Source organism: Tamandua tetradactyla, chromosome 12 (assembly GCF_023851605.1).
Source record: "Tamandua tetradactyla isolate mTamTet1 chromosome 12, mTamTet1.pri, whole genome shotgun sequence".
Taxonomy (NCBI): Eukaryota; Metazoa; Chordata; class Mammalia; order Pilosa; family Myrmecophagidae; genus Tamandua; species Tamandua tetradactyla.
In genome coordinates this window covers 71,332,734-71,344,253 of record NC_135338.1, presented here as the reverse complement: position 1 = coordinate 71,344,253, position 11,520 = coordinate 71,332,734, and the positions used below count along the sequence as shown (strand labels likewise).

Below are 11,520 nucleotides of genomic sequence, written 5' to 3'. Positions count from 1 at the left end.
GGTACTTATATAATGTAAATAACTCTGTTTAGAATTTGACTAGATTTTACAGTATAATAAAGACCTTAAATAAAGAGAATGTGCTGGGGCATATAAGCAAAGTATGGCCAAGACAATCTGATTAAGTTTGAAGTGGGTAAGAATCAGTTCTGCAATGATATAGCTTTCACAATGAGACTCTGCGAATGTGAAAACCTTGTGTCTGATGCTCCTTTTAGCTACTATATCAGCAGAAGAGTAGAACATATGGAATAAAAATAAATAATAGGGGGAACAAATGTTAAAATAAATTTAGTTTGAAATGCTAGTGGTAAATGAAAGCGAGGGGTAAGGGGTATGGTATGTATAATCTTGTTTTTCTCTGTTATCGTTTTACTTCTTTTTCTGTTGTCTTTTTATTTCTTTTTCTAAATTGATGCAAATGTTCTAAGAAATGATGAATATGCAACTATGTGATGATATTAAGAATTACCGATTGTATATGTAGAATGGAATGATCTCTTAATGTTTTGTTTGTTAATTTTTTTAATTAATAAAAAAAGTTAAAAAAAAAAATCAGTTCTGAAGAGCCAGCCTAAATGAGTGCAATCGAGTTTGATCAATAATCATTGTACTCTGGTTATGTAAGATGTTTACATTAAGGGAAGAAGGGCATGGGGTTTATGAGAATTCTTTGTACAATTTTTGCAGCTTGTCTGTTAGTCTAAAATTAATTCAAAATAAAATGTACTAAAAAAGCCACCATACGCTTTGCCACAGGAACTTTTTTTTTTCATTTCACCAAGAGCATGCTCAGCACACAATACCTGTCTCTTTCCAGTTTGAACAAATCTTATCAGTTTTAAATGGTTTAAACTGGTCAGAATTTACTGGAACTAGTTAGATATGCTTAATCTGGATCCATGGAACTTGTGACGCTCAATTAATTTAATTCCATTTACCAGGTGCCTCTAATCAAAATGTTTGATCAAGTGTGGAATTACTGCATCCCATTTGAATGGACTTGAATCAGTCTGAGCTGGCTCGGCTTAGGCTCCTGGCCAGTAATCCAGTAATGGGCATTCAAAATTGGTTCTCTCTCTTTGGCCTAATCTCCTGGCTGCTACCTTCCCTTTTGTTAAGTTTTTTTCTCTCTCTCTCTCTCTCTCTACACTAGTGCTCTCCTTTCTGCTCCACAAAGCACAGGGCAATCGTCCTCCCTGCACCCTGGCCGTAGGGCAGGGAGCTCACATCTGCCACCACTTCATTGTCTCATCCCTGCCCCTGTGCTTTGAAAACAACTCCTGCAGGTGGCTTTCCAGGCTGCAGTAAACAGGCTGACTCACTGAGAGGGCCTACCTGTGTCTGGCCAGCCTCCCCAAATGTTCAAGGGCTGGGAGGGAGGAAAATTTTCTCACGGTCACTCTCTTCTGCCTCAACAGCGCTAAACTCCTCAGTTTGAATTTAAAGAATTTAGCAGGGCATTAGTAATCAAGAAAATTAGGGGCTCTAGCAGCTTTCCTGCCATTAATTGGCTGTGCCACTTTGATTGTGCCCCCTCTTTGGGATAAAAGTTCCCATTCAATAAAAAAGAGAATTGGATACACAGACCAAAGCTTGATATTATTATTGTTATTATTATGTCCATTGCAGCAGCAGATTTTTTCTTTCCAAAATATTACTCTGAATAAAACAAGAAAAAAAGAAGACTTGCTTTGGTTGTCAAGGTGTATGGTTTATTGCCTCTGGAAGCTGTCCCAACCTTAGTTAGAATCTGGAGGGTCTTTGTCCTTTCCCTTGATTTAAGGAGGAGCCCACTGAGTCTTACCTTGCGCGTGTGTGAACGTCAGTGAGTGAGCCCTTAAGATAATTGCAGCTACTGCCTGTCCGACCAGGGTTCACTGCAAAACTTTCTTAGCGAGCTCCCGGGCCAGCCTCAGCCTATCCTGCTGCAGCTGGAATGGCTGTTTCAAAACACAAGGATGCCCGTGTCCCTCCTATGCCTCAGTGTGTCCATGCCTTCCCACTAACCTCAGGATAAGGAGAACAGGGAATTCAAGGCCTTACAACCTTGGACCCCAGTCCATGTTCTGGTCTCACAGTTGAGGTCCTGGCCAGTCTAGATCACTCTCCTTTTCGCAATCCCCATCCTCCTGGCCTCGTGGCTTCTGTCTAGACTGCCCTCCTTTTTACTGGATAATGTCTGTTCTTCCGGTACTCACATATCGGTCTTGATCACCTCTATAAGGGGATTTATCAGGGCTCGCGGGGGTGGAGTGGGAGACTGGCCCTTCCCGAAGCGGCCGCCAGGGGGCGGCAGGAGCGACTGCAGATGACAACGGGAGGCCGCGAGTGGGGGAGGGAGGAGGACCGAGGGAGCCGGGATCCGGGCTCTCCCGGTCACCAACTCGAGCCAGACTTCTCCCCGCGCGCCCGAGCCGCTGGCCGCCCGCGCAGCCTGACGCAGAAGCCGGGCGCAGCGGGAGCCTGTGCAGGGCGGGCGCGGGGCGGCGGCGGTAGCCGTCCATGCGGCGGCGCTCGGGACTGCGGGCGCCGGGAACCACGCGGGGGCGAGGTGAGGCGGCCGGTGGCCGCTCCGGAACGCGAACCGCCAGGTGAGCAGAGCTGAGCCGCGCCGCCCCTTGCCGCGCACTGCCCGGAACCGGCCCGTCGCTGCTGCCTGGCTCTTGGGCTCCCGCCGGACCACGGGGCGGCGGGGTACGGTGGGTGTGTCCCGGGAGCGCGGGGCTGCGCCGGCAACCGGCTCTGGGGAGCCAGCGCGCGCGCCTGGTCCGCGCCGACGGCTGCGCGTCGTTCTCCTCTTCTCTTCCTCTTCTGGGGTTCTTGCTCAGTACCACCCCAGTGCTCGCCGCGCCCCTAACTCTGAAACTCTAGGGACAGACAGCTCGATCGTTCCTGGGCTGGGGCCCCTCGCTTCCAGAATTCGGGCCAGAGGGGAACAGGAGAGTTCACACCCAGCCCCTGCGCTCGCACCCCAGCCTCGCCTTCCTTCTGCCTGGGGCCGGGGAGCTGCTCAAGCCTGTGTTGGCGATCATCAGCCCCAAGCCTGGGCCTCGGCCACGCTGTTTTCTCGAAAGCCTCGGGTCGGTGTGTCTGTCTCAGCTAAGCCGCTGCAGCTCCTTGCCGCTGGGAGCGGGAGTGGATGGGCTGTTTCCGCCAACTCCCGGCACTTTCCCTAAGTGTAGCCGGTACCTGCAGCCCCTTAGCGCGTTTACAGAATTAGCTTTTGCCAGAATTAGCTTACCTTGGAATTCTACCTGGAAGTGAATTTTGCTTTCTTCCTTGAAATAACATCGGCCCTGACTTGGGAAGGGAATTTAGGACATTCTCAGACCCTAACTGCCCCACTAGCATCTGGACTTTGTGGGTATGGTGAGTTTCCTAAGCATTCCACACCCTGCACCGCGTCAGCAGCCCCCCCCCCCCCACTACCTCCTATAAATGTGCATGTCTCTTTTGCGAACTCCAACAGGCAGCAGTCTGCCCCTGCAGCAGGCAGTAAGTGAAATTTTGAAGCCTTGAACCTGTGTGGCTGAAGCAATCATTAGTCGCCTTTTGGAATTTGGAGTACAAGAGGGGCCTAAGCAGTCATCTTGTCCAGCCCTCAGTTTGCAGCTGAAGGCTACAGGCACAGGAAAGTCTATGGACTTCTGAAAGGTCACACAGCTTTTACAACCTGTTTACCTCTTCTACTTAATTGATACGGTTAACGGACTTGTTGGGCTTAATAGGGAGGCTCTTAGTCTCAACATACAAGACGCAGACATTTTCAAAACTTGATTTAAATACAGTACTACTCAATTCCTCTAGAGTTTTTTGGCACCATACCTGAATTCCTTTAGAAAACAAAATCCTAACTCTTAAATTAATATAAGGAAGCAGATGGGAGTCCTGGGACTTTCCTATAAACCTCTGCAGGGCTGGAGCAGGGATTTCCCAGAGGTCCGGGCCAGGGAAATGCGTTTGGCTGATCATAATACTGGAACCCCTACTGAATAATCCTACTGGGTTGGCTTCTCGTGGGGAGGGTTGCTCAGTTGGGGTTCCCTCCATGCCCAGCACTGGACTAGGCACCAAGTTGGTCTTATCTTTATTTCAGTCTGCCCTGACATGGGGCAGTGTATCTAACTGGCTGGTACCGGGAGGAAAAAATAGAAAAAAGCAACCCAGTGTTTGGGAGCAAGATGAGGGTTGGAGATTTTGATTTGGAATTCTTTTGCCTAGAAATGCTTGTTGTGACTGTAATCAGTTATCCTAAGGAGAGAGGCGGGGTATTGTGGTGCTCCTCCTTTGTACCCCTGCGTTTCTCTCCATGGACACCAATTTTCTCCCAGTTGGGGTGAGTCAACTTTTGAGTCCCCCCAACTCCCCCATTCTGTCTCCCACATTTATAGCTTATTTATTACAAAGTCCCTTCCATGTTCTTTTGTGATATCTCAGGGAATTATTTCCCTGCCTTCATTCCCTCTGCTCCTACCTTAAACCATGCCCAAATTACAGTAATAATCTGCCCTCTTGATTTCCAGCCCTTAGTCACTTTCTTCATTTAAATCCATCTTCTTTCATGCTGACAGGTTAATATTCCTAAAATTTAGATTTCATCACATTGTTCCTTTCAAGAAATCACAATGGTGCCTCAGTATTCTGTTCTATTTAATTTTATGTGTTATTTTTGAGCATCTGCTGTGTACTGTTACAATGTGCTGGGGTTCAAATTATGAAGACCTGACCGGCAAGAAGTTGACAGATTAGTGAGTTGATAAGTAACCACCTGGGGAGAAAGACAAAAGAAATCACCACAAAATGACCCAAGAGGGAGGTGCAAAGCATCTAGGATGCACAAATGAGATAGAAATGTATTCTACTTGGGAGGGGCTCGGAAAGTTACACCCAGGCTTTGAAGCATAAGCATAAAAGATGGGAAAGGCTGGGAAAAGGCTGCAGCAGGCAAGCAGCAGAGCTTGAGCAAAGATAAAGAGATGTAAAAGTGCAGGCACTGTGTAGTTGAATCGAGGTAATTCTTCATCTGGGCATTTAAAACTCCATAATCCATGTCTATTGCATTGATCCAAGAGCAGCCCAACTCTTCCCTTACTCAAACCTTCCCTTCACTCACCCACTCTCTTTGTCATGATCTTGTCTGCCCACCCCCTCAACCAGGTCAGCAATGCAGACCACCCCTCTTTCTCCTAATCTGAATTTTGCCAGGAAGGGAATCCCAGCCCTTCTAGAACCTTCTATACTGTGCCCATCTCCCTCCTCCTTGAACCCTCTTCCTTGTCTTATGTGTCACGTTCTTTGCAGGGACTATATAGCCATCCTGGAATATGGCCATGGGAGAGCTTTGTCTCCCCAGGCACTTGCAGGTTTCTCCAAGCAGCCTCCCTCTCCTCCTCCTCTAGCCCATGTAGCACAGCGTCAGGGCTACGGTTCCTTTAATGGCACCAACAAATGCCAAAAACAGGGGACTTCACTGGGTTCATCTCTCCTTCCCTCTCCCCTTCTCCCACCTCTTCTTTTCTCTCTTCCACTGTTTTTACCTCTCTTCTTAGTGGCTTTGTGTGTGTATAATTGAGATGTTTATTTATAAATATGCAGATGTGTCAGTGTCATGTGTTTTCATTCAATGTCCTCCCTGTGAAAATAATAGATTAAAAAAGTCATGTGGTTCAGCCACAAAAAAGAATGAAGCTCGGTCACGTGGTACGACATGAATGGACCGTGCAGACATCACGCTGAATGAAAGAAGCCGGGTACAAAAGGATACATATTGTATGATTCCACTTATATTAATAAGGGAGAATAAGCAAACTTGTGGAGACAGAAAGTAGAGTAGAGGTTACCAGGAGCTGTGGGGGGTGGGGGTGGTAGGTGGAGAGGAAGTGGGGGAAGCTATTGCTTAATGGATACAGAGTTTCTGTTCCACGGGATGACAAAATTTTGATAATGGATGGTGGTTATGGTAGCACAACTGTGAATGTAACTAATGCCATTAAGGTATACACTGAATAACAGCTAAAATGGAAAAAATATTTGCTACCAGACATGCAGAAATGCAGGGGGCCAATGCATGACACAGACTTGCAGTCTGGTACTGGGAAAGAGGGGGTGGGGTTTGGTGGGAGGTGCTGGCTGGAATCCAACTTTCAGGACCTCACCTTCTCATGTCTCCTCATGCCCCCTCTGTGTTCTGGGTCTGTAACCCCCTCCTCTCCTCTCCCAACCTATACCAACTTCCGTCCCCGCTACCCGTGACCCCGCTGGCCCATTACATGCTCTCAGGGCTCCTTTGTGAGCCCGGCTGTGCTGTGGTGGCTCCTGTGGGTGGTTTAATCCTCCCAGCAGCCGGCGGTGTGGCCGTGGCTGCCCTCATTGTACAAAGAAATCCCACGCTTCTTGCAGGTAAGCGACTTGCGTGGGTTTTGAACCCCAAACTTAGCACCCCAATCTTTAAGTCTGGTTCTCTTTCTACAATACCATTATTTCTTGAGAGGCTTGCCTTTTGGACATTTGAATTGAAATTGACCTGTGGACTTTGTGAAAAAAAAAATACTGGTTCAAGAGTGGAGACAGGGTCTGGGAATTGGCATTGTTAAGGCTGTTTCAAGTGATCCTTGTGCATCCTCAAGATTGAGGACCACTCCTCCAGGCTGCCTTTACAGTGAGGGTCTAGTGACAGGGTGAGTTAATGGGCCACCTTATCCCAGGTTGAGTTCCTTTTTTAATAGAGGCCGTGACCTTGTCTCTGAAGGAGTAGGCGTGGTGAGCTGTGGCCTGGGTGAGGAGGAGAGATCTCTGTTGGTCTTTGGTTCATTCCTGAAGGGACTCTCCTGCCTGAAGTCATGTAAGCCCATACCCCATCGGCTTGGCTTACCTGGACTTCCTTCCTAGGCCTGAGCAAGAAGGAATCAGGGTGAGTTCTGGGAGCCCCAAGTTGCCAGGGATAAGAAATGGGCCAGGACATGTCATCCTAGCCACTTTCTCCCTTTAGGTGTGGCAAACTGAGCTTCTTTTCCCAGAGTCTGGCTATTGATTGGGCTCATTCGTTCAACAAGCCTTTATTTAGCCCTCTTCCTGTCCCCAGCCTCAATTTCCCCATTTGTAACAAGGGGATAGTCAGAGTTGGGAGAGCTGGGGTGGGGACCAGTGCTCAGGTATGCAGAGTGTTAGACAAAGGCCTGGCACACAGAAGGTTAATTTTCATCCCATTTCTCTAGTCCGTTCTATACCTGATCAGTGCTTGGCAGATCGTTGTGCCCCGTGAGTTACAGAAAAAAAAAAATTTCTCAGTCCCTCTTGAGTCCAGGATGTTTGTATATGATGGGCTGAATGTTGCAACCTTATATTGAAACCTAGCAAATGACCACCCCCAGCTGTGCAGGAATAACAGTAATGAATTATCCGTTTACCATCTCTTCCTCTCTCCTCTCCCTTCCCCCAGTTTCCCTTTAGAGTCCCTAAAGAAGAACCTAAGAAATAGATTGGCAGCAGTTTCCTTTATTGTCCATGACTTGTCCTGGGAGAGTGGTCTCTTTTCTGTTTCCTTTTCTTTTTTCCTGATATTTTACCGGAGCTTACTGAAGACATCGCCATCTCCAATGAGCCTTCCCGAAACTGATCATGGAGGTGACATCCCGGGCAGGATTTTCCTGGAGCCCCTCTCTTCTGGGGCCCGGTCCAGAGGGCAGTGAGCCAGGCTTGCGCTGTGGCGTCCTGTCTCACAGGGGTGGCCGTGGGCAGCTCACAACCCAGGCTGGGCAGCGGGCGGGCCTGCCCCACCCACCCTGGCTGCCTGGCCGGCTGCCCCAGTCCTGGCCAGCAGTGAGGACGGAGGTAAAGAGTGATTAATGGGTGCCCCATCTAATCTCCTGCCAGGGGAAACGCACGGCCAGCCGCGGCTGGGCTCTGCGCTGGTTGTGACCTGCTCCAGGTGGGCTTGGAATGCACCCAGCCAGGATGGGGATTAAGGCTTGAAAGACAGGAGGAAATGAGATGTTAACCCTTTAAGCCATGGCCCTCCGAGCCCCAGCTGGGAAATGACAGGGGAATTATCTGCCAGCATCTGATGATAGGGGCACATTCTCTTTGATTTCTGGCATGGATGCAGCCACGTGATACCACTCTATCTTTGACTTAACCATTTTTCTTGGAGACACACCCAGAAGAGAGAAGAGGATTAATTTCCTATGAAAATGGATAAACGGATTGCTGGGAAGCTGCTCTATCTGCTTCCTTCTTGGAAACCTGCTCATAACAACACGTTACAAATTACAGCTGCTGAACAAACTTTCCTCCCTGAAATGTAGCACTTCTGACCACTTGTAATTTCAGAGAAGATAAAGGGGGGGACCTGGTCCTGGCTGAGCGTGGCCTGTAGGGGTGGAGTCCAGCTCCCTTCCAGGTCTGGGTGGAGGTGCAGTTGGGACAAGCCCAACCTGGGCCAGGTGCCCTCACGTCAAGCCTTTACTCCACCAAGCTGTGGGCCCATGAACAAGTTACTTGATCTCTTTTGCTGTTGTTTTCTCATCTGTAAAATGGGAGTAATGATAGTACATACCCTGGGTGAGATTCAGGGGAATGTAACATATTTAAAATAGCTTCAGCCACGGAGAAGTGCCCTCTGAGGGTTAGCTACCATTTTTTTTTTTCCTCACCTGTTGGTCTAAATCCTGAGACCATATCTTCTCTGTGAAGGATATAAGGAGCTTTTTGTTCCTGGGCCCTGAGACCCGCTTTGGGTTACTTAGTGACTCACTCTTTGATTGATCTCACTTACTTGACCCCTGACTCCTACGTGCCTTGAATTCTGAGTCCTGCTGGCCCCTCCTTTTGCTGCTGGCTCTCTTGCCTCCAGCTGCCATTTTGATTACACTACCCTTCTCCATGCCCCCTGCTTCCTTCCATGGTGACCAGCCCTCTGGCCTGGGCCGTTTGGGGAACAGGTCAGTTCTGCACCAGCTCTGCTTGCCACCGGCCTTGCTGTGACCCAACAGCCCCAAGTGGAACGGCCCCTGCCTTGAGAGGAAAATTAGGAATTCCAGAGACGGTCTGACCTGCATGCACATCCCTGCTCTGCCTGCCCCCTTTCCTAGTTTCTCTGAGCTCCCATTGCCTCATCCAAGATCGAGAGCTAATAAGAGTTAGCGCTTGCCTATGGTTAGTAGGCAAGAGGCCCCTTTGAGACCATGGAGTTGTTTATTGCTGGTTATATATATATATAATAATCCAGCAGTGAACTGGGAACTTGACTTTGGTGATGCTTTAGTCAAGGCCCAGGATTGCATTCTGTTCATAGGATTTTCAGAGGAAGATCATCGGAGAGGGAGCTGCCATTTACAGAGCTCCAAGTCAGGTACTGGGGTTTACCTGCCTTAATTTATTTAATCCGCACAACAATCTGTGTGAGGAAGACATTTTTATTATTCCTATTCTATAGCCTAGAAAATGAAGGCTCAGAGAGGTTAAGGAACTAGCTCAGGCTCACACAGGAGGTAGGTTATCAGAGTGATGTTTGAATTCCAAGTCATCTGATTCTAAACCATGTGCTCCCGGGGGACTAGCAGGCCAACTTATGCCTCAGTGAGGAAAAGTCTAATTGTAGCCCATTAGAAAGATATATTTTTTGAGTCCAGTTCACATACAGTTCCCCATATTAAAATGCAATTTGATTAGTTTTTGGTATATTCTCAGAATTGTGCAACCAAATATTCAAGAATATTTTCATCATCCCCAAAAGAAATCCCATACCTATTAGATGTCACTCCCCATTTCTCTGTACTTTCAACCCCTTGCTACCACTGATCTGCTTTCTGTCTCTATGGATTTGCCTATTCTGGACAGTTCACATAAATGGATTCATATACTATGCGCCTTTTGTGTCTGGCTTCTGTCACTGCGCATGATGTTTTCGAGGTTCATCCATGTTGAAGCATGTATCAGTGCTTCGTTCCTTTTTATGACTGTGTAACCCACTTTTAAAATAAAAAGTAGGAACAACTCTGTTTTGCTTAGAGAAAGGGTGGAGCAACAATCTCCAAACATTCACTTTTCACTGCAGGCAAATGCAAACGAACCTAAAACCGGGGCAGATGGGTGTTTTCAGGGGAAGCAAATGCCCCTTGCCAGAGTGTGGTGGGCGGGGCAGGGAAGGGGAGAGGGCTGGTGGACTGCAGCGCTGCCCCCACTTCTCTCCCAGACACCTTGGGGAAGTCCAGGCTGCTCTGGCTGAGCTGCCCTCGGCTCATGCCATTGGCAAAGCTTGTTGGGTTGGGATAAATCCTGGAGAGGGAATGGGCGTGTGAACTGCCGCCCGGTAGGTGAATTGTCCTAGCCACGAGCTACCTGGTTTGGGTGTGTGTAGACATTTTAGCCTCTTATACAGCCTACTGCATTGCTGTGTAGATTCCGTGTCAAACACTGTGACAACACTGCTGATTCATTTTGACTTTTGTTTCTAAATATAATATTTATTCTTTTTTTCGGTTACAAAATAAGGCATATTTATTGCAGAAAACGTAGGAGATGCAGAACAACACAGAGAAGAAAAGTAAAAATCATCCCTAATTCTCGTAACCAAACATGACCATGACCTTTAACTTGTGTCCTATTCTTTTGTGTACAGGTATACATGTGCATTCATCTTCTTTTGTGAAGTTGGCATCATGATGGACATACTGTTTTGCTCACTACTTTTTTCAATTGATGAATCATACACGTTTTCCCATGGTACTAAATTTCTTCCAAATTATGATTTTAAAAAAATGGCTGCAGAGTGTTTTTTAACATTAATATAGCTTTTAATAGTCCCCTATTTTTGGACATATTGGTTATTTTCTGTTTTTCAGTGTTCCTTAGAAACAAAACAATCTCTCTTGCACATTTTTTGCACTTCACTAATGCATGATGCTATTTTGGGACAAAAGATATAAATACTTTTAAGGTATTTGATATATATGGTAAAACTGACCTTCTGAAAAGACTGGATCAACTTATATTCCCTCAGCCCTGCCATTTTTTAACTCGAGTTTTACTGTAACTTTACCAAATTTTTCTCTTTCCCCCTTCCTTCCTTTTCTCCCCTTCTTCCCTCTTCCAACTCCCCTTCTCTATTTCTTACAAATAAACACACACACTCATTGTCTATCCAGTGCTTATATCGGTCTATATTTGACTTAATGTAGGCCTATATTTTAATTTTTATCTTTACAAAAGAAACCCCACTCTTTTTAATAAAATAATTTCAAATTTACAGGACAGTTGCAAAACTAATACAAAACTCATACAGAGGGCTCCAATATTCTCCCTACCCCCAAAACATAGACCCACTAGTTTTAACATTTTATGACATTCTGTCATGTCTCTCTCTCTCTCTCTCTCTCTCTCTCTCTCTCTCTCTCTCTCGCTCGCTCACTCTTTCTCTCTCTAGCTCTCTGTCCCTTAACTCTGTTTCTGAACATTTGAGTGGAGGTGGTTGTATACATCACGCGCCTCTACCACGTCCCACTTCCATGTGTGTTTCCT

At 47.1% G+C, this 11,520-nt stretch overlaps 1 protein-coding gene across 1 annotated transcript in view; it reads left to right on the top strand.

Annotated features, from left to right (window-relative positions):
- The first annotated feature begins 2,518 nt into the window (after positions 1-2,518).
- The window catches only part of THSD4 (thrombospondin type 1 domain containing 4), a 691,564-nt gene continuing 682,562 nt past the window's right edge, over positions 2,519-11,520 (top strand). Inside the window, exon 1 of the mRNA XM_077123893.1 lies at positions 2,519-2,594. The gene's annotated coding sequence lies outside the window, so the exon portion shown is untranslated. The remainder of the gene's footprint in view (positions 2,595-11,520) is intronic.